Here is a 19,348-nt window from a genome sequence, read left to right as displayed (position 1 = left end):
AAAACTCTTATTGACGATTGATTTCTAACGTTCATTATTAATGCCCCTTCATTTTTGGTCACTGAAAAAGGGCCCTGTAAGTTTTAATTTCCGTTTGAATGAGCCATCCTGCTATATTCTAGGACCACTGGGTATCATTCCTGGGGAAAAAAACAACAAAAAGCAGAAAAAGACACATCCGTGATCTTTCTTCTGCCAAAAAGTACAAAATTCCATTTTTTTTGCCGATAGGAGCTTGAAAGCTCTTCAGCAGGGTTCTTTGATACGCTAAATGCAGGGTGCTTTGATGCGTTTCTCCTTTTTGAAAATCAGGCAAATTTTCTCAGGCCAGTAACTTTCAATAGGTAGAATTAAACTAAATGAAACTTATATATTTGAAATCAGCACAAAAATCCAATTCTTTTGATGTATTTATTGGTATTAAAACTATGATTCTTAGAGTTTTGGTTACTATTGAGCTGGGTGCTCCTTACTTACAGTTCGTTACCTCGAACTGTTTGATAATCGGAACAAGCGTTGATAAATGGCCCGATTCACGGTAGTTATTACGTGTGCGTCTTAATAAAAAATTATTTTTCAAAATCCACAGAGGATTTTGTTACTAACAGTTTGGGCAAAAGATTGCGCTGAAAAATAGATGGCCTTCAAGTCTAGTTTAATTGATTATAGTACTATTTGAGCATAAATGCTATGAAAGCACCTTAAGCTTTGAACTCTAGAAAAGCAACAGAAAAAGATACAAAGGTTCTTTGAGATGGACTCAAGCAAGGAAGATTTAGTAGAAACAAGGCAAATTTAGAAACTACGCAACTTAGACCAGCAACTAATATTCAGCTAGACAGGGGTTTGGGAGAGATTTATCGCTGCTATGTTGGTCTTAGTCATGGACATTTATAGAGCGAGTGAAAGTGTAGCAAGCGAAAATGCTCCTTCAAATTAGTTTATTGTAGCATAGTTTTTTGGCCTTTTACCTAGGCTGCATTAAATGGCTATCCTAGAATTTCGATGGTATATCCTTAGGGAACAATGATTATTGGAAGGGGACTAGGTTCACTCCTATCATGGGTGCCAGCTGAGGGGGGGGCCAGGGGAGCCATGCCACCCTGAAAATTTGGGATTATAAAGTAATTATAAGGAACCCAAAAGAAAAAAAGCAGAACATAGAAAACCATGGAAAAAATGTATGTTGCCCCATTGTTGACTACCTGCCAATAGATTTTGACCCTATAATGAAAGTGTAAGATCTTAGCTATTGATAACATTCAATCAAATGATCAGCTTTTTATGGTGATCCTGAATATGCATTTGTTTATTAGCAATTAGTGTAGTTATTAGTACCCAAGAATGTTCGTATAATTAAAGAAAACACAAGGAAAACAACTTAATAAGGGGCAACTTCGGTAAAAATATACCGTCAACTTTTGCTTGCATTGCCAGAGTACCCATGAGCAGATACATGGAGAGACTATAATAAGAAATGTTTCCCCTCAACGGAATGATGGGAATTTTTGTATTTCCCCCCTGAACGGATGTGTTTTTTTTATTTTATTGTCTTCAATTTATTTTTCTAGGAGTGATTATATTTATCTAGTTGTCACTTTGAAAAAAAAATAATTTTTTACATTTATGAAGTATAAAGATTTCAAATATATCTGTTAATGGTATTCAAAATTAATTTAAAATATTAAATTAAAATTTTTTTTTATTTTTTTATCTTAGTTTTAATATTTTACTTTGAAAAAACTACTTTGATAATACGTTACTTTCTTATAAACAAGTGAGTCTAATGGCATTAAAGATTTTGGTGTTTGATAACCAAGTTCAAAACTGTCAATATTGTTAAGAAAATATCTGTCCAACGCTTCGACATTGCTCAACAGAACTGAATGCTGGGAGTTTATATTTCATTGTTTTGTGTAATTTTATTTTTGATTAATTACTTTTTCTATTTTTATATACTTTTACTCTAATTGACATACTTTTTTCATTGCCCTTAGAAAAATGTTCTTCTCTAAGCATCATTAAATAAAAAAAGTTTTTCCAACTGAAAGTAAGGAGCAAAACTAAAAATTAAAACGAAAAGAAATCTGTTACGTATATGAGGAGGGTGCTCCCCCCCCCCACTTTCAATGCCTCGCTCTTCAGACTACAGTTTTTTGGCACCTTAACAAAAGTTACTAAAGTATTGCACATAATTTATTCATCCCTCAGAACACTTGAATGGTTATAGAGTACAGAGTTTTGGGTCATTGACCTACTTACTGACAGATATCCGAAAACATGCATAGCCAGTTTTAAAAGTAGAAAAAACTAGTTTCTTTTTCTTTTTCTGTACCGGGTGGCATATCATTTTAAAATATCTGTATGTATATGATTGACAAGGGGAATCTATTGAGAGTTATATGAATAAATTTCTCACTTGAGTTGAATGAAATCTATTTATATTCTTATAGAAATCCTACATTAATAGAATATAAAGTGGAATTTTAAATGCATTATTTTAAAAGGCGCCGAGAATGGAACTTTAATAAAGAAATCCAGAACGATCCTTAGAAATCAAGCAGTGAGGGAGTTATAGATTTTACGACGCCCATAGAGGGTAGGTTATACTATTGGAGTTGCTATAAATTTTTCTTATAAGATACAAAATAAATTTTGTGCTCTGTTTTGCACAAAGTTCAATGAAAATAAATCCGGTAGTGAGGGGCACATGGAATTGACAACACCCATTGTGACTATACTCATGGATCTACTAAAATCTCTTCTTACAAAAATACGTATGCATTTTAGGGCAGGATACGACAGCCCTCAGTCATCCATACCCAAACCTCCAAGGTCCCGAATTTCCCCCAAACTTTTTGCCCCCTTTTTGTGTACTAATTTTTAAAACTTTTTCTTAATTTTCGTTTAACTTTGTTTTACATAAAAAAATTTTCAACTTTTTCTTATGTCTTAAAATGACAAGAAATATACTTAAAACAAAAAACTATGTTTAATATTTTCAAAGTACGAAATGAGAAGGATATAGATATGTTAGTCGCGATCTTTACAGTTAGAAAAATAGTGCTTTTAGTAACACTTCTTTTTTATTAGAATGAATTTTTTTATTCTGAATTTTTTTTTTGCATCTGTACTAGTGGTATTATATGGCTGCTCATCATTATTAAATAGTTTATTGTATATTTTGAATTAGTATTTTGTGTAAATTGGAAGGATAAACGCTTTCGTCATATCATAGGCAGCAAAATCGCGCTTCCTAAGTAAAGAACGATGTTGGCCAAATGTATTATTTTTTGTTTGCCTTTGTTTTCCCTACCAAGGCAGTTCATATCGAAGGAGTTGATGTAAGGCTTGGAAAATGGCTCATTCGATTGGAAATGAGAACGGCTAGTGCCCTTTTTAATAGTCGAAAGAGATTGGAAGGCAACTAACACCCCTTCCACGCAAATCATTTCCCAAAACACATTGAATCATAATTTTGAAACTGAAATTTTGTCCAGCGTAGTTGATGTCTACCTAAAAATTATGTTTTCGAGGAACACACTCCCCCACAACCCTCAGGGCAAGGGTTTTAAGTTATGGCATGTGGGTATATAAGAACGATATTAGCATAATGTATTATTTTTTTCCTTTAGTCCAGGGCCCTTCGTATCGAAGAAGTTGTCGTAGAAACTTCAAAAAGGGCTCATTCAATTGGAAATTGGAGAGATTTGTGCCATTTTTAGTAGTCGAAAGTGATTGGAAGTCAACTAACACCCCTTCCAAGCCCACCAGTCCCCCAAATACATCCAATCAAAATTTTGAGATAGCCATCTTCTTCAGCGTGGTTGATTTCCAGATAGAAATTATATTTTTGAGGAGGACACTCTCCTCCAGCCCTCAGGGCAAGGGTTGTAAGTTATTCTCTGGGGACATATAAGGTATTTATAGAAAACTTTGTCGTAGAAACTTCAGAAAAGGCTCATTCGATTAAAAATTCAAAGAGCTAGTGCCCGTTATGCTAGTTGAAAGTAATTGGAGGGCAACTAAACCCCTTCTCACGCCCACCTTTTCCCAAACACATCCAATCAAAATTTTAAGATAGTCATTTTGTTGAAGGTAGCTGAAAGTTCTGGAAATTAGGTCTTTGAGGATGACAACCCCCCACAGCCCTCAGGGAAAGGGTTGTAAATTATGCCTTGAGGCATATAAGTTTTACAGAAATCTTTGTCGTAGAAACTTGAAAAAGCGCTCATTCAATTGGAATTTCAAAGGGCTAGCGCCCCTTTTTAATAGTCAAAAGTGGTTTGAGGGCCACTAGCCCCCCTCTCAAGCCCACCTTTTCCCCAAACACATTGAATCAAAATTTTAAGATAGCCATTTTGTTCAACATAGTTGAAAGTTCTGAAAATTAGGTCTTTGAGGATGACAACCCCCCCCCCGCCCAAGCCCCCAGGGCAAGGTTTGTAAGTTATGCCCTGAGAGTATATAAGGTATTTATAGAACTGGTTGTCGTAGAAACTTTAAAAAATGCTCATTCGATTAGAAATTGAAAGGGCTAGTGCCGGTTTTAATTAAAACTGATTGAAATGCAACTAACACCTCTTCCACGCCACCATTTCCCCAAACACATCCAATCAAAATTTTGAGATAGCCATTTTTTCACGCAGTTTAAAGTTCAGGAAATTATATCTTTGAGCAGGACACTCCCCTCACAGTCTTCAGGGTAAGGTTTATAAATTATGCCCTTGGGGCATATAAGTTTTGTTGGAATCTTTGTCGTGGAACCATGAAAAAGAGCTCTTTAGATCGGAGCTAAAAGGGCCAGTGTTCTTTTTAATAATCGGAAGTGATGTGAGGGCAACTAAACACCCTCTCACTCCCACCATTTCCCCTAATACATCCAATCAATTTTTTTAGATAGCCGTTTTATTAAACGTAGTTGAAAACTTTGGAAATTAGGTCTTTAAGGACGAAAACCCCTTTCCCCCACAGCCCTCAGGGCAAGGGTCGTAAGTTATATACTGGGGGGCATGTAAGGTTCTTATAGAAAGTGATGTTGTAAAAACTTCAAAAGGGGCTGATTCAAATTGAAATTCAAAGGGCTAGTGAAAATTTTAATAGTCGAAAGTGATTGAAAGGCCACAAGCCCCCCTCCCACGCCTACCATTTCAGGAAACACATCCAATCAAAATTTTGAAATATCCATTTTGTTCAACATTGTCGAAAGTTTTTGAAATTATATCTTTTAGGATGATAATCCCCTCAGAGCCTTCAGTGAAAGGGTTGCAAGTTATGCCCTGGGGGCATATAAGGCTTATATGGAAAGTTGTTGCAGAAATTTCAAAAAGGGATCTTTTGATTGGAAATTGAAATTGCCCTTCTTAATATTCAAAAGTGAGTGGACAGTAATTGACCCCCCTCTCATGCCCAACATTTCCTTAAACACATTCAATCAAAGTTTAGAGATAGTTATTTTGTTCAGCGTAGTGGAAAGTTCTGGAAACTATGTATTCAAGGAGGACAAACCCTCCCCAGATCCTCCAGGTAAAAGTTTGTAATTTATACCCTTGGAGTATATAAGGTTTTTATAGATAGAGCTGCCGTAAAAGTTCAGAAGGGGCTCATTCAATTGGAAATTGAGAGGGCTAATTTAGTTTTTAATAGTCGAAAGTGATTAGAGGGTAACAACCACCGTGTCATGCCCACCATTCCTCTAAACACATCGAATCAGAGATTTTGGATAGCCATTTTTTTCAACTTAGTAATTGATCAACTGTTGAACCATTTTGCTCAACACATTCTTGAAATTAGGCCTCTGAAGATGACAACCCCCCAACCCTCAGGGCAAGGGTTGTAAGTTATGCCCTCGGGTTTTTTTATTGAAAGTGATGTGTAAACTTCAAAATGGCTCATTTGATTGGAAATTGAACGGGCTATTACCTTTTTTAATAGTTGAAAGTGATTAGAGAGTGACTAACGTCCCTTTCACGCCCACCATTTTCCCAAACACATCCAATCAAAATTTTAAGTTGGCCATTTTGTTTAAAGTAGTTGAAAGTTCTGGAAATTATGTCTTAGAGGATGACAACCCCCCTCACAACCCTTAGGGTAAGGGTTGTAATTTATACCCAAGGGGCAAATAATTTGTTTATAGTAAGTGCTGTCGTAGTAAATCAAAAAGGCTCATTTGATTGGAAATCGAAAGGCCTATTTCTCTTTTTAATAGTCAAAAGTGATTGGAAGGCTTGAAATTTTTATAGTAAAGATCGATGTGGGTATAATGTGTGATTTTTTATTGTTGTTTTGATTAGACCAGGGCACTTCGTTTCGAAGTAGTTGTCGTAGGAACTTCGAAAAGGGCTTATTCGATTGAAAATAGAAAGGGCTGATGCCCTTTTTAAGAGTCGAAAGTGATTGGAGGGCAACTAATCATAGAAAGATGAATGTTAATAGTCATAGAAAGATGAGAGATAAGAAACATAAAAACACACAGAGTCAGACACAAAATCGGACAGAGACAGACATAGAAACACGCAAACATCCACTCAGACGCACATGCACAGAGAGAGAGAGAGGAAAAAATACCTACAAACACACAGAGTCAGGGACAAAATAACACAGAGACAGATATAGAGAGAACCAAACTTACGCTCAGACAAACAGACACAAAGAGAGAGGGGGGTAAAAATACTTACCAACACACAGAGTTAGACACAAGATTACGCTAAGCCCGACACAGAGACAAGCAAATATACAGTCAAACACAGAGGCAAAGACACAGAAAAAAATACCTACACGTGCACAGAGTCAGACACAAAATCCTACAAAGACAGGCATAGAGACAAGCAAACATTCAGACAGACAAACAGGAATAGAGAAAGAGAGGCAAATTTACCTACAAACGCACAGTCAGACACAAAATGACACTTAGACGGATAAGCAAATATCCACTCAGACACACAGGCACAGAGAGCGAGGTAAAAATACTTGCAAACACACAGACGCATGCACAAAATCACACAAAGACAGACATAGAGACAATCAAACATTCGCTTAAACACATAGGCATAGAGAGACAGAGTGAAAAAATACCTACAAATGCACAGAGTCAGACAAAAATCACACATAGACAGACAGAGAGAAGCAAACATCCACTCAGACACACAGGTACAGAGAGACAGAAAAAAATCCCTAACAAACACAAAGAGTCAAAAACAAATTCACATATAGACAGACATAGAGACAAATAAACATCCCATCAGACACACTGCCACAGAGAGAGAGATAAAAATTCCTAAAAACGCAGAAATCAAATGAAGACCGACACAAAGAAAAGCAATCATCCACTCATACAAACAGGCACAGAGAGAGAGAAAGGAAAAAATACCTACAAACACATAGAGTCAGACGCAAAATCACGGTAAGGCCGACACAGAGACAAGCAAACATACAGACAACACAGAGGCACAGAGACTGAGAAACAAAAATTCCTACACATGCACAGAGTCAGACACAAAATCCTAAAAAAAACAGGCATAGAGACAAGAAAACATCCAGACAGACAAAGATGAATAGAGAAAGAGAGGCAAAAATACCTACAAACGCACAGTCAGACACAAAATGACACTTGGACGGACATTGCGATAAGCATTACAAACACACATAGTCATACACAAAATCACACAAAGACAGACATAGAGACAAGCAAACATTCGGTTAAACACACAGGCATAGAGAGAGAGAGGAACAAATACTTACCAATACACAGAGTCGGACACAAAATCACACATAGACAGACGGAGAGAAGCAAACATGCGCTCAGACACACAGGTACGGAGAGACAGAAAAACAAAAATACCAAAAAAACGCACAGAGTCAAACGCAAATTCCCATATAGACAAACGTAGAGACAAACAAACATCCGATCAGACACACAGCCACAGAGAGAGAGAGAGAGAGAGAGAGAGAGAGAGAGAGAGATAAAAATTCCTACAAACCCACAGATTACACGAAGAGCGACATAAAGACAAACAATCATCCACTCAAACAAACAGGCACATATAGAGAGAGAGAGGAAAAAATACCTACAAACACATAAAGTCAGACACAAAATCAAATAAAGACAGGCATAGAGAGAAGCAATCATCTGCTCAGACACACAGACACAGAGAAAGAGAGAGAGAGAGAAAGAGAGGCAAAAATATTAAACATTCACTTAAACACATAGGCATAGAGAGACAGAGTGAAAAAATACCTACAAATGCACAGAGTCAGACAAAAAATCACACATAGACAGACAGAGAGAAGCAAACATCCACTCAAACAGACAAGTACAGAGAGACAGAAAGAAAAAAATACCTAACAAACACACAGAGTCAAAAACAAATTCACATACAGACAGACATAGAGACAAATAAACATCCGATCAGACACACTGCCACAGAGAGAGAGATAAAAATTCCTACAAACGCAGAAATCAAATGAAGACCGACATAAAGAAAAGCAATCATCCACTCAGACAAACAGGCACAGAGAGAGAGGAAGGAAAAAATACCTACAAACACATAGTCAGACACAAAATCACGCTAAGGCCGACACAGAGACAAGCAAACATACAGACAACGCAGAGGACACAAAATCCTAAAAAAACAGGCATAGAGACAAGCAAACATCCAGACAGACAGAGAGGAATAGAGAAAGAGAGGCAAAAATACCTACTAACGCACAGTCAGACACAAAATAACACTTGGACGGACATTGCGATATACAAATATCCTCTCAGATACACAAGCACAGAGAGAGAGGTATAAATACTTACAAACACACATAGTCATACACAAAATCACACAAAGACAGACATAGAGACAAGCAAACATTCGCTTAAATACACAGGCATAGAGAGAGAGAGGAAAAAATACTTACCAATACACAGAGTCGGACATAAAATCACACATAGACAACCAGAGAGAAGCAAACATGCGCTCAGACACACAGGTACGGAGAGACAGAAAAACAAAAATACCTAACAAACGCACAGAGTCAAACGCCAATTCCCATATAGACAAACGTAGAGACAAACAAACATCCGATCAGACACACAGCCACAGAGAGAGAGAGAGATAAAAATTCCTACAAACGCACAGATTGCACAAAGAGCGGCATAAAGACAAACAATCATCCACTCAAACAAACAGGCACATATAGAGAGAGAGAGAGAAAAAATACCTACAAACACATAGAGTCAGACACAAAATCAAACAAAGACAGGCATAGAGAGAAGCAATCATCTGCTCAGACACACAGACACAGAGAAAGATAGAGAGAGAGAAAGAGAGGCAAAAATACCTAAAAACGTACAGTAAGATACTAAATCACTCAAAGATTGACATAGAGAAAAGCAAACATTCACTCAGACACATAGGCACAGAGAGAGAGAGAAGCGAAAATACCTTCAAACAGACAAATTCAGACAAAAAATCACATAAAGACGGACACAGAGACATAGATAGAGAGACAGAGGCAAAAATACAAACAAACGCACACAGACAGACACAAAATCACACAAATACAGACATAAAGACAAGCAAGCATACTCTCAGACAAACAGACATAGAGAGAGGTAAAAATACTTACAAACACACAGAGTCAAACATAAAATCACGCAAAGACAGACATAGAGACACGCAAACATCCACTCAGACACAAGGACACAGAGTGAGGCAAAAATACCTACAAGCATACAGTGTCAGACACAAAATCACACAGAGACAAAGATAGAGACAAGCAACCATCTGCTCAGACACACAAGCACGGAGAGAGAGAAAGAGAGGCAAAAATACATCCGAGTTAGACACAAAATCACACAAAGACAGACATAGAGAGAAACAAACAGTTAGGTTCAATTGGATTCACTTAGCGTGGCGTTCCAAGCTACGTCAATCCAAATGAACCTAGCTTAAATGAAGCTATTGGAAAAAAATGTGGATTATAGTTTAGCTTTTTAAGTTTGTATAGGTAGACTGTCTTTGTGTGATTTCGTGTCCGACTCCATGTGTTCGTAGGTAGTTTTGCATCTCTCTCTCTCTGTCTCTGTGCCTATGTGTCTGAGCGGATGTATTCATCTCTCTATGTCTGTCTTTGTGTGATTTTGTATCTGACTCTGTGTGCTTGTAGATATTTTTTCCTCTCTCTCTCTATGCCTTTGTGTCTTTGCGTATGTGTCTGAGCGTATGTTTACTTGTCTCTATTTCAATCCTCATATGATTTTATATCTGACACTCTGTGTTTGTAGATATTTTTGTTTCTCTGTTTCTGTGTCTGTGTGTCTGAGTGGATTGTTTCGAGTCTCTATGAGTGTCTATTTGTGATTCTGTGTCTGAGTCTGTGCTATTGTAGGCATTTTTCACTCTCTCTCTCTGTGCCTGTCTGTCTGAGTAGATGTTTGCTTGTCTCTATGTCTGTCTTTGTGTGATTTTGTGTCTGACTCTGTGCGTTTGTAGGTATTTTTGCTTCTTTCTCTATGCCTGTGCGTCTGAGCAGATGTTTGCTTGTCTCCATGTCTATCTTTGTGTGTTTTTAAGTTTATCTTCCTTGTAGGTGTTCTTGCCTCTCTCTCTCTCTCTCTCTCTCTCTATCTCTCTCTCTCTCTCTCTCTCTCTCTCTCTCTCTCTCTCTTTATGTCTGTCTCTCTATCTCTCTCTCTCTCTCTCTCTCTCTCTATCTCTCTCACTCTCTCCATCTCTCTCTACCTCTGTTTTTGAGGAGATTTTTGCTTGTCTCTATGTCTGTCTAACGGTGATTTTATGTCTGACTTTGTGTGTTTGTAGCTAGTTTTGCCTTTCTTTCTCTCTTTCTCTGTGTCTATATTCTAAGCGGAAGTTTGCTTGTCTCTATGTTCCTCTTTGTGTGATTTTGTGTCTGACTCTGTGTGTTGGTAGTTATCCGTGTGAGCGGAAGTTTACTTGTCTCTATGTCCCTCTTTGAGCGATTTTGTGTCTGACTCTGTGTGTTGGTAGTAAACTTTTCCTCTCTCTCTGTACCTGTGTGTCTGAGTGGTTGTTTGCTTGTCTCTATGTCGGTCTTTGTGTGATGTTGTGTCTGACTATCTGTTTGTAGATATTTTGCCTCTCTCTTTCTATGCCTGTATGCCTAAGCAGATGTTTGCTTGTCTTTATGTTTGTCTTTTTACTATTTTTTGTCTGACTACATGTTTATAGATATTGTTTTGCCTCTCTCACTCCGTGCCTGTGTGTCTGAGCGAATGTTTGGGATATGATGGGGTAAATTGTTTGGAACAGTAGTAGAAGTAGTAGAGTCTTAGGTATGAGTAAATTTTTATGTACTATTGGGCCGATTTGCTTCTTACTTTGTTTTTTTATACGAACTTTGATAAAACGCATTGATCATAGCATGACAAATTGTATCTCTTGATCTTTTCGAGCTTACGCTGTTTCTTTCATTTAGGACAACAACGAATTTTTGAATTTTTAGAAAGTGACATGAATAAAAGTAATCGTTTTCCTTAAGATCTGTTGACTTTTACCCCTTTTTCAAAAATTAGGTTAATATTCTTAGGCTCATAGTTTTTGATCTGCAGTAAACTGCAGCTAAACTAGCAAAAAAAATAATACATAAATTTCTTTAATTGTTGCCACATGCAATATAAATTTTGTTAACCAGATAAATTTAATAAGGGGTGATGACCTGTTTTTTTATGTAAGGGATCATTATAGTTCATTATGAATGGGGATTGTGTCATGTTTTGTAGTCAAGAAGGAATTCTATCCCACAATAACTGAAATTGATGTAAAAAGTAAAATCTTTACCGTTGTTACAGCGGGAGCTGATTTCCGTGGCGTATTTTTACTGAGTTTACCAGAATTTTCGATAAAAAGAAAGGCAAAAATTATATTAAAAGAGTCGTTTTTTATATTTTAATGTTTTCGCTACTGTGGTTGTTTTTTATTTGGCGTTTGTTTTGTACTACTCTTGATTTTCCTTTTATTCTTTCTACGGCGGTTCTTTTCTACTGTTAATTTGGATTGGCTGTTCTATGTGAGAGAAGTGTGTCTTGTTGATTTTTTTATTTTTGTTTATTTTCTTGGCGCGTTTTTTACTATGATAGCGAAGAAAAAGCCATATGCTTTTTCTTTTGTGGATATATTTATCTTTAAAAAGATGTGTCCTGTTAAGCAGCTTTAAGGGGAAATTCTGTTTTGTCCTGGGGAACTGGATGGATGAGTAGGGTCTAGACCTTGTTCAAGTGCTCATTTATTTCAGTTACTAAAGTAGGAAGACAGTTTTTTTTTTTTTTTTTTTTTTTTTTTTTTTTTTTTTTGTAAGCCAGGTAATTACCATTATACATTATAATAAATGTTTTTTTATTTAATTATTATCCTCTGAACTAAATACTTATTGTCACATATTATTTCACGATGTACTATATGTTTGTCCACTTGGAGATCAAATAAAAGTAATCTATATTTAACCTATGTCTTCTTTCAGAACTCAGCAGGATACTTTTTTTCTAATTAGTCAGGCTACCTCGCTATCAATAGTTATTACCTCCATAAATAAAGGTCACAAGTCCTACACCCAAAACACCATTCACTACCTGATGGAAATAACCTGCTTTTTTTTACTACAGTATGACACAAATCCCCAAAACTTTTTGAATTTAGAGGATTAAAAATATCTTTTTCCGAAAATTTTTTTCACTTTATAAAACAACCTCAGAATGTTACGTATTAGTATGAAATTTCTTTCACTTGTGTCAACAATACAGTTAAACAAACTACAACAATTTAAATAATTTTGAATTTTCACACGGAAAGCTGAGTAGGGGATAATTCCTTCCATTGTTGTTTTTGTTTTAAGATGCCAGAGAAAACTTAAGCTAAGATTGGTGATTATAAGATCAATAAAACTGTTAAAAAGCCAAAGCCATGTTCTGTATGATTAATTTTGTTGCTCATTATTCAACTTTGGCGAAAAAGATGAAAAATAAAATTGGTCAAACGAATGTAAAATTTGTAAATTCGTTAAGCAAACACCGTATTTTAGGTCACAAAGAGATCTTACTTTCTTTGTTTAAATCGTACCGATTTGGCGAAATAATGAAAATGCCAAGTTAGCGAATTTGGTATTTTAACATATCTGTTTCAGAAAATTCAGAGACAATATTAAATATTTTGTACAAAATACAGCCAAATCCTCAACTTTTTTTTGTAATTTGCACTCTGGCGTACTTTGCACAAAAGCTCTTTAAATTCCATTACTTTTAAATTTGCACAAAGAATCTGGCGCATTTTTTGTGTGTTTTCAAAGCGTCTGACGTATTTTTTGTTAAACAATCTGTAAACACTGGATCTAATGGCTGGCGAAAATTTCAAAATCCTGGTGGAACTTCGTAGCTAGCCTATAGGGAAGGTAGAAAAGATTAAACCGGTTGGATAAAAGATCTTTTTCTTCAAGTTACAATTTTCTTGTGAGTATTGGTGATTGTTTGGATTTTATTAAAAAAATTTGGACCATTTAATAAATAAAAATTGACATTTGTGATTTTAGCTGAATGTTTCAGCTACCTGACCAGGTTTTACCTGGTCCCACCCAAAATTTTCACCCCCCTTACACTCAACCTACAATTGGTATCCTCCCCGATGGACAAAGAATAAGAATTTTTAATCCAGCTGATATTCAATGGAGCTCAACTCAAACAAGTGCAAGTACAAGTCATATCCCTAGCTCTGCCCCTCATAGGCCTAGTTATGTTTTACCTCCCACTTATCCTAACTACACCATCCCAACAACAAACAAATATTCTGTGCTCAATGAAGAGTGCTATCCAGCTTTACCCTCTTATGACAGTGATGAAGAGCTCAGAACAGCTGGAAATCCATTGGAAATAGAAGGAATTGCTGTGCATGAAAATGGATTAGTATTACCAAGACTAGGGCAGAATCCAAACATTGGCACAAAAAGGAGAGTCTTGTCCCCAGACAGTGAAACAGGTCTAGCTGCAAAGTGTAAGCAAAGGAAATCTGCAACACCTCAAGCAAATTACATCAACAAAAATACACAGAGCATCATCCCAGAACAAGAACATTATAAAGTGTTATTAGAAATTATCATAGAGGAAAGTGGAAAAAACTTCCCTCCTGATTATGAAATTGCAAAATCAATCCAAACAATATTGAAGAATTCCAAATTTGAGCTTGAAGTTAAGAAAGAAAGAAGGAACATGCTTTTATATCTACAAGGTGAAGATGAGGCTGAAAAGATTTTATCTCCCAGCACACTCTGCAACATCACCATAAAGACAAAAAGAATTCAACCTATAGTAAGAGGAATAATTAAAGGTATCCCTCTTATCTTATCCATAGAGGAAATCAAGGAGAGCTTACAAACCCCAACAACTGTGAAAGATGCTATAAGACAGAAAAGATACAATAAGGAATCTAAAAAACTTGAAGATAGCCTTGCAGTATTAATTATTTTTGAGGGTAGGACCCTACCACCAAATATATGGTGCTTTGGAAGAAAAAAGGAGGTATACCAATACTATTGAAGAGTCCTCCAGTGTCACAAGTGCCAGAAATATGGACACACTCAAAAAGAATGTAGAGCTAAAGAGTCAATATGTTTGAGGTGCTCAGAGAAACACCTGTCAAACCAGTGCCCACTTAAAACAATAGACCCTGAAATCAGACCAAAAGCATACATGTGTGCCAATTGTAATGGAAGTCACTCATCAACATCCAATTGGTGCCCAGTAAGGCAGCAAAACCAAGGAATCCTCCAAGTAGCTGAAAAATATCAAATTGGGTTCCGTATGGCACAGGTAGCTTATAAAAGCTACGCTGATGTGCTAAAGAAGAGGAGGCTACATCTCAATCAGATCAATCAGACCTCGCAAAGCCAGATCACTGACAGACTTGTAAAATCATCCAAAACAGAAGCAGCTGAAAAGTTAGTAATTGGCCTATTATGCAGCCCAGATCTTATGAATTTATCAAGTCTTAGCCTACCAGTTCGTATTGAAAAGCTCTGTAAGTTGGTAGAAGAATTAAATTTAGGCTCCCTTAATCAACAAAAGATTTCAAGTGTTTGTCTGCTTAATAATGCTTCATTAGATATTCATCATGGTCCCTAAAATAATGTCATATTATTCTTGACCACTACCAGGAAAATACTATTGATATAACCTGTATCCAGGAAACTTGGCTACAACCACATATAAGAATGTGGATGACAATTTTGATGACAAAATTTAATAAGCAAATTTGTAGACTTGCAGTGCAGTTTTTACAAGACATAGGAGCAGATAAGAAGATATAGCCCAGTTTGTTACTTAAATTTGGTGCATCTTGAATATAAGTGCAGTGTAAAATTATAGTGACAATTCACCCCTTACTTCCCTTTTCAACTTTATAAAGTGATATTTTGAGAAACCATTGAATGAGGACCTAAGTGACATTTACTGTCAAGAAAGGTCCGAAATCCTGCTGCTGCTGCTGCTAGCCTATAGGCTACTCATTTTGGTAAATTTGCAGTGGGCTTTATAATTTAGCTAAATTGAAAGTAAAAATATCATTTAATGCCTTTTTGGTAAATATTTACCAAATGAAAAGTAGTTCAGCTAGTTGCCTATACAGATGGGTCAAATTTTTCAACTAGCCTAGATGACCAAAAGGTTTTTAATTAGGCTATAAGGAGATTGGATAGTACCATTCTAGCCTATATAAGCTTATAAACTAATTTTTTCCAATAGTCAAAGGGTGAAGTCCCATCATAGCCTATTATTGAGTTACAACTAAAGTGAATATAGCCTACCACTTGATTCTGTTATTTATGCTCTTTACAAATATAATAATCATTTTTGTCAGAAATGAAGGTAAAATTCTACTGTAGCTACTTTTGACTATCTTGGAAAGGGGTTAGGTTAAGAAAAGGAAACTTTTAGGGATATGTCTACAGGCTAAAGTATGTCCCGGGAAGATATTTTGAAGTATCCACCTCCACTCCTCCTCCCTCTAGAGGGTCCTGACCTTTGATGACCTTTAAAAATATGTGAGTTATAGAAGTGAAACCTTACAAAGTAAATCTTCTGCTTAAATGAAGTACAACAAAATTGTTTTCAGCTTCACAACTTTGCTCAATCCCAATTTATAAGGTTTTAAAGATATGCAAATATGTTTCCTAAATTTTGGAAATAAACTATTTATATGTCTTAAAATTCTGCTCAAATAACTGAAATTGCATTTTCAGAGCTAAAGCCAGAGAAAAAGAAACTGATAACTGAAAATTAAGGTAAAATGTTGTTTTGTCAAAATTTCAATGGGTATAGACCTGTCATGTAGGCAAATTGCAGGATCCTCTAGAAAGAGAAGGAGTAGAGGTAGGCACTTCAAAATACCTTCCCAGGACATACTTTAGCCTGTAGACCCATCCCTGAAAGTCTAATTTTCCTAACCTGACCCGTTCCCAAGATAGCCAAAAGTAGCTAAAGTAGAATTTTACTGAAATGAATTTTAGCCCACACCCCTACATATTCCTATTCAGGGTATATATTTGCACATTAGGGGGGTGGGGGTAATTTTATTTCTGATGTAAATGAGATGTAAGTTCAAACTTTCCCCCCCCCCCCGAATGTGATTTCAGCCCCCCCCCCTATATAGGCTAAACCTAACCCTGAATTGGCGTATATAGGGGTGGCTGAAATTCATTTCCGATAGAAATGCTTATTATATTTGTAATCAGCATAAAAAAGGGCATTGAATGGTGTATTCACTTTTGTCCTAACTCAATAATATGATTTTGTAGAACTTTACCTAGGCCTATTCACTTTAGTCATAACTCAATAATATGATTTGGTAAATATTTCCTGCCTTTTTTATGGTCTTTCATAATTCAAGAATTACTTCTGGGACAGACATCCACCACATGGCTAATATGGGAGTAAAGTTCATTTGTGATGCCTATGGATTTTATATTTAGATTGAGGATGCAATTCTAGGTATTTATTTGCACACTAGGGGGGGTGAGGTATATATTCTGTGAATATATTGGTTCTAAGAAATTCAGGAATTTCTTAGAAAAACAAGGAAAGAAGTGAAGATAAAGCCTCTCCACCTGCAAAATGTGTTAGCTAGAATTATTCTTCATATTATTGAGTAAAAATTGATTTCTTAATATGTTTCCTTATGTCCAGCTGGACTCCTATGCCTAGGCTTAAAATAATTATCAAAAATTATTCTTTATAATATTAATGAATATTGTTAAAAATAATGAACATATCAATAGAAAATGACATGATAACATCTACCATGGTGTAGTGGTAATAGGACTCTTGTTCAGTAATGAAGAGTATGTGAGTTCAGTCCCTTCTATGGTGAACAGTCTTTCTTTCCTGATAATATGATTAACAGTAACATGTTGTATAGTATAAAGCAAGAATTTTATTGTTTTCTTTAAGTTGCGTGTATATATATTAGGGCTATATCTAGCACCATCAGGTGGAAGGATAATGGGGTGAGTTGGCAGGGTAACAACTATTATGGTAACACCCCAGTGCTTGGGTAGTGCACTGTCCAAAATTTTCCATGCATAGTCCATAGTCCATAGTACAAAATTTTTCATTAAAATGCAACATTCATAAATGTGGATAGAAGGTTCCTAATTGTGTATATGATGTGGATAGTTGAGACTGGCTGATGATTTAACAATCATTGGGCTAGTTGGAATTGGTAGACGACAATCCAGGAAAGTTTTTCATAACATTTACACATGGACAAAAGTTACTATTCCATCCTTACCTACTTAATTACCATTATTCTCCTTCACAATGCTCACCTTTGATTGAATCCTTGATAGGGCTATTGAAATGATTTGTTCTGATTTTAAGATCCTATGTTTTTCATTATGAAGCATTTTCGAAGTTTAGGCTTGAGCTTAATGCATGTGTTTGAGATTAGACACCAATGTTGACTGTCAGTGCATGTAGAATTAAAGAATTGTATATGGTTAAAATATTAAAGCTAATCATATACTTATTGAGAAAATCTAAAAGATGAATCAACCCACTTTCTGGGTGGTGCAATAATGATTTTTACTGTGTTTTTGCTGTTGAAATGACAGTTAGCTTTCCGACTGATGGGTATCTTGCTTTACTTTGAAAAAGACCATTAACTATGATCTTATGAGTACCACATTCATTGTATTGCTTAGTATCACATTTTTCCATCAGAAGAGCTGCTAAACTTCCATTTTATCCTTAAGTCTATTGTAGGAAAAGGTACTGGTATAGGAGTTTACTTCTTCTAAGTGAAACCTATTAAATAAATAAAGCTAGTACTATTAGATTCTTTTTTTGTGCACTTCTCAAATATATTACCTTAAGTTGAAGCTTGGAGCAGTCCAAGGATTTTTCCTTGTGAAACTCCAGGGTTGACATTTGAAGTTGTTTTTATGGTAGTTTAGTGACCAGGTGCAGTTGGGTGATTGGTAGTTTCCCAGTCCAGTTTACACGCCCTAATGGACCACTCAGCCAGTCTTCATTTGAAAATATCAACACATTCACCAGTAACTGTGTATTCAGATAGTTTATTCCAACTGTTGACGATTCTTGAAGAAAATAATTGAGTTCAGACTATGGATGGGATGGACTGCTTAACAAGTTTCAGCCAATGACCTCTGGTTCTTGAATTAGGACCACCACTAGAAAATAATGCTGGGAGAATATTAGCCTTTGTTAACTTACAAGTTAGAATGGCATCACCTCTATTACTCCTGTATGCAAGTGTTGAGAGTTTAATGGCCGTTTATATGAGTCCTTGTATAACCCTAACAATATATTTATCTGTTCTTTTGAATCTTGTTGTGCATAATTCTTCATTGATTAAATGAGTTTGCCACAATTTGAGTAAATGAAATTTGATTTTGCCAAGTGTTTTCTGTTTTAGTGTTTTCTTTCCGATTTTATTTAGTGTTTTCTTTTTAGTTTCGTAGATGCCCTGGTGCTACATTTGGTACCCTTAGTGGAGAAGAAGAGTATATTGTCTGAAAAGTGACCATAATATTTGGAAAGAGCATAAAATAAAGAATACAATGGTAATACTTTAATTATTTAATATGCTTGCTTTAGAAGTGGTCAACCACTAAATTAATTGATTAGAAAACACCTCCCAATCCTAGAAATGGGATTTTTTTATATCTTATATAATGGAATTATTTTAGCTCATATGCAACAATTCGTTTCTTTCACAATCAAACCAAACATGTAAGGCAAAAAGCGCCCAAAAGGCTGACAGCCTCAATCATGGATAGATTCTTCAGACCTGAACTTCAGACCACGGCTCATATACTTGAC

At 35.9% G+C, this 19,348-nt stretch overlaps 1 protein-coding gene across 5 annotated transcripts in view; it reads left to right on the top strand.

The window, feature by feature from the left end:
* The first annotated feature begins 13,354 nt into the window (after positions 1-13,354).
* The window catches only part of Sras (Ras converting CAAX endopeptidase Sras), a 186,892-nt gene continuing 180,898 nt past the window's right edge, over positions 13,355-19,348 (top strand). For 2 of the 5 annotated variants that reach the window (XM_089088348.1, XM_089088387.1), the window contains exons 1-2: positions 13,355-13,468; positions 18,980-19,089. The gene's annotated coding sequence lies outside the window, so the exon portion shown is untranslated. The other 3 variants (XM_089088354.1, XM_089088365.1, XM_089088376.1) reach the window with 3 other exon arrangements.

The sequence above is a fragment of the Artemia sp. Qi Xiang Cuo genome, chromosome 1, assembly GCF_049724085.1.
Source record: "Artemia sp. Qi Xiang Cuo chromosome 1, ASM4972408v1, whole genome shotgun sequence".
NCBI lineage: Eukaryota > Metazoa > Arthropoda > Branchiopoda > Anostraca > Artemiidae > Artemia > Artemia sp. Qi Xiang Cuo.
The sequence above is the reverse complement of the archived record's forward strand: the minus strand, read 5'-3'. Positions and strand labels throughout refer to the sequence as shown.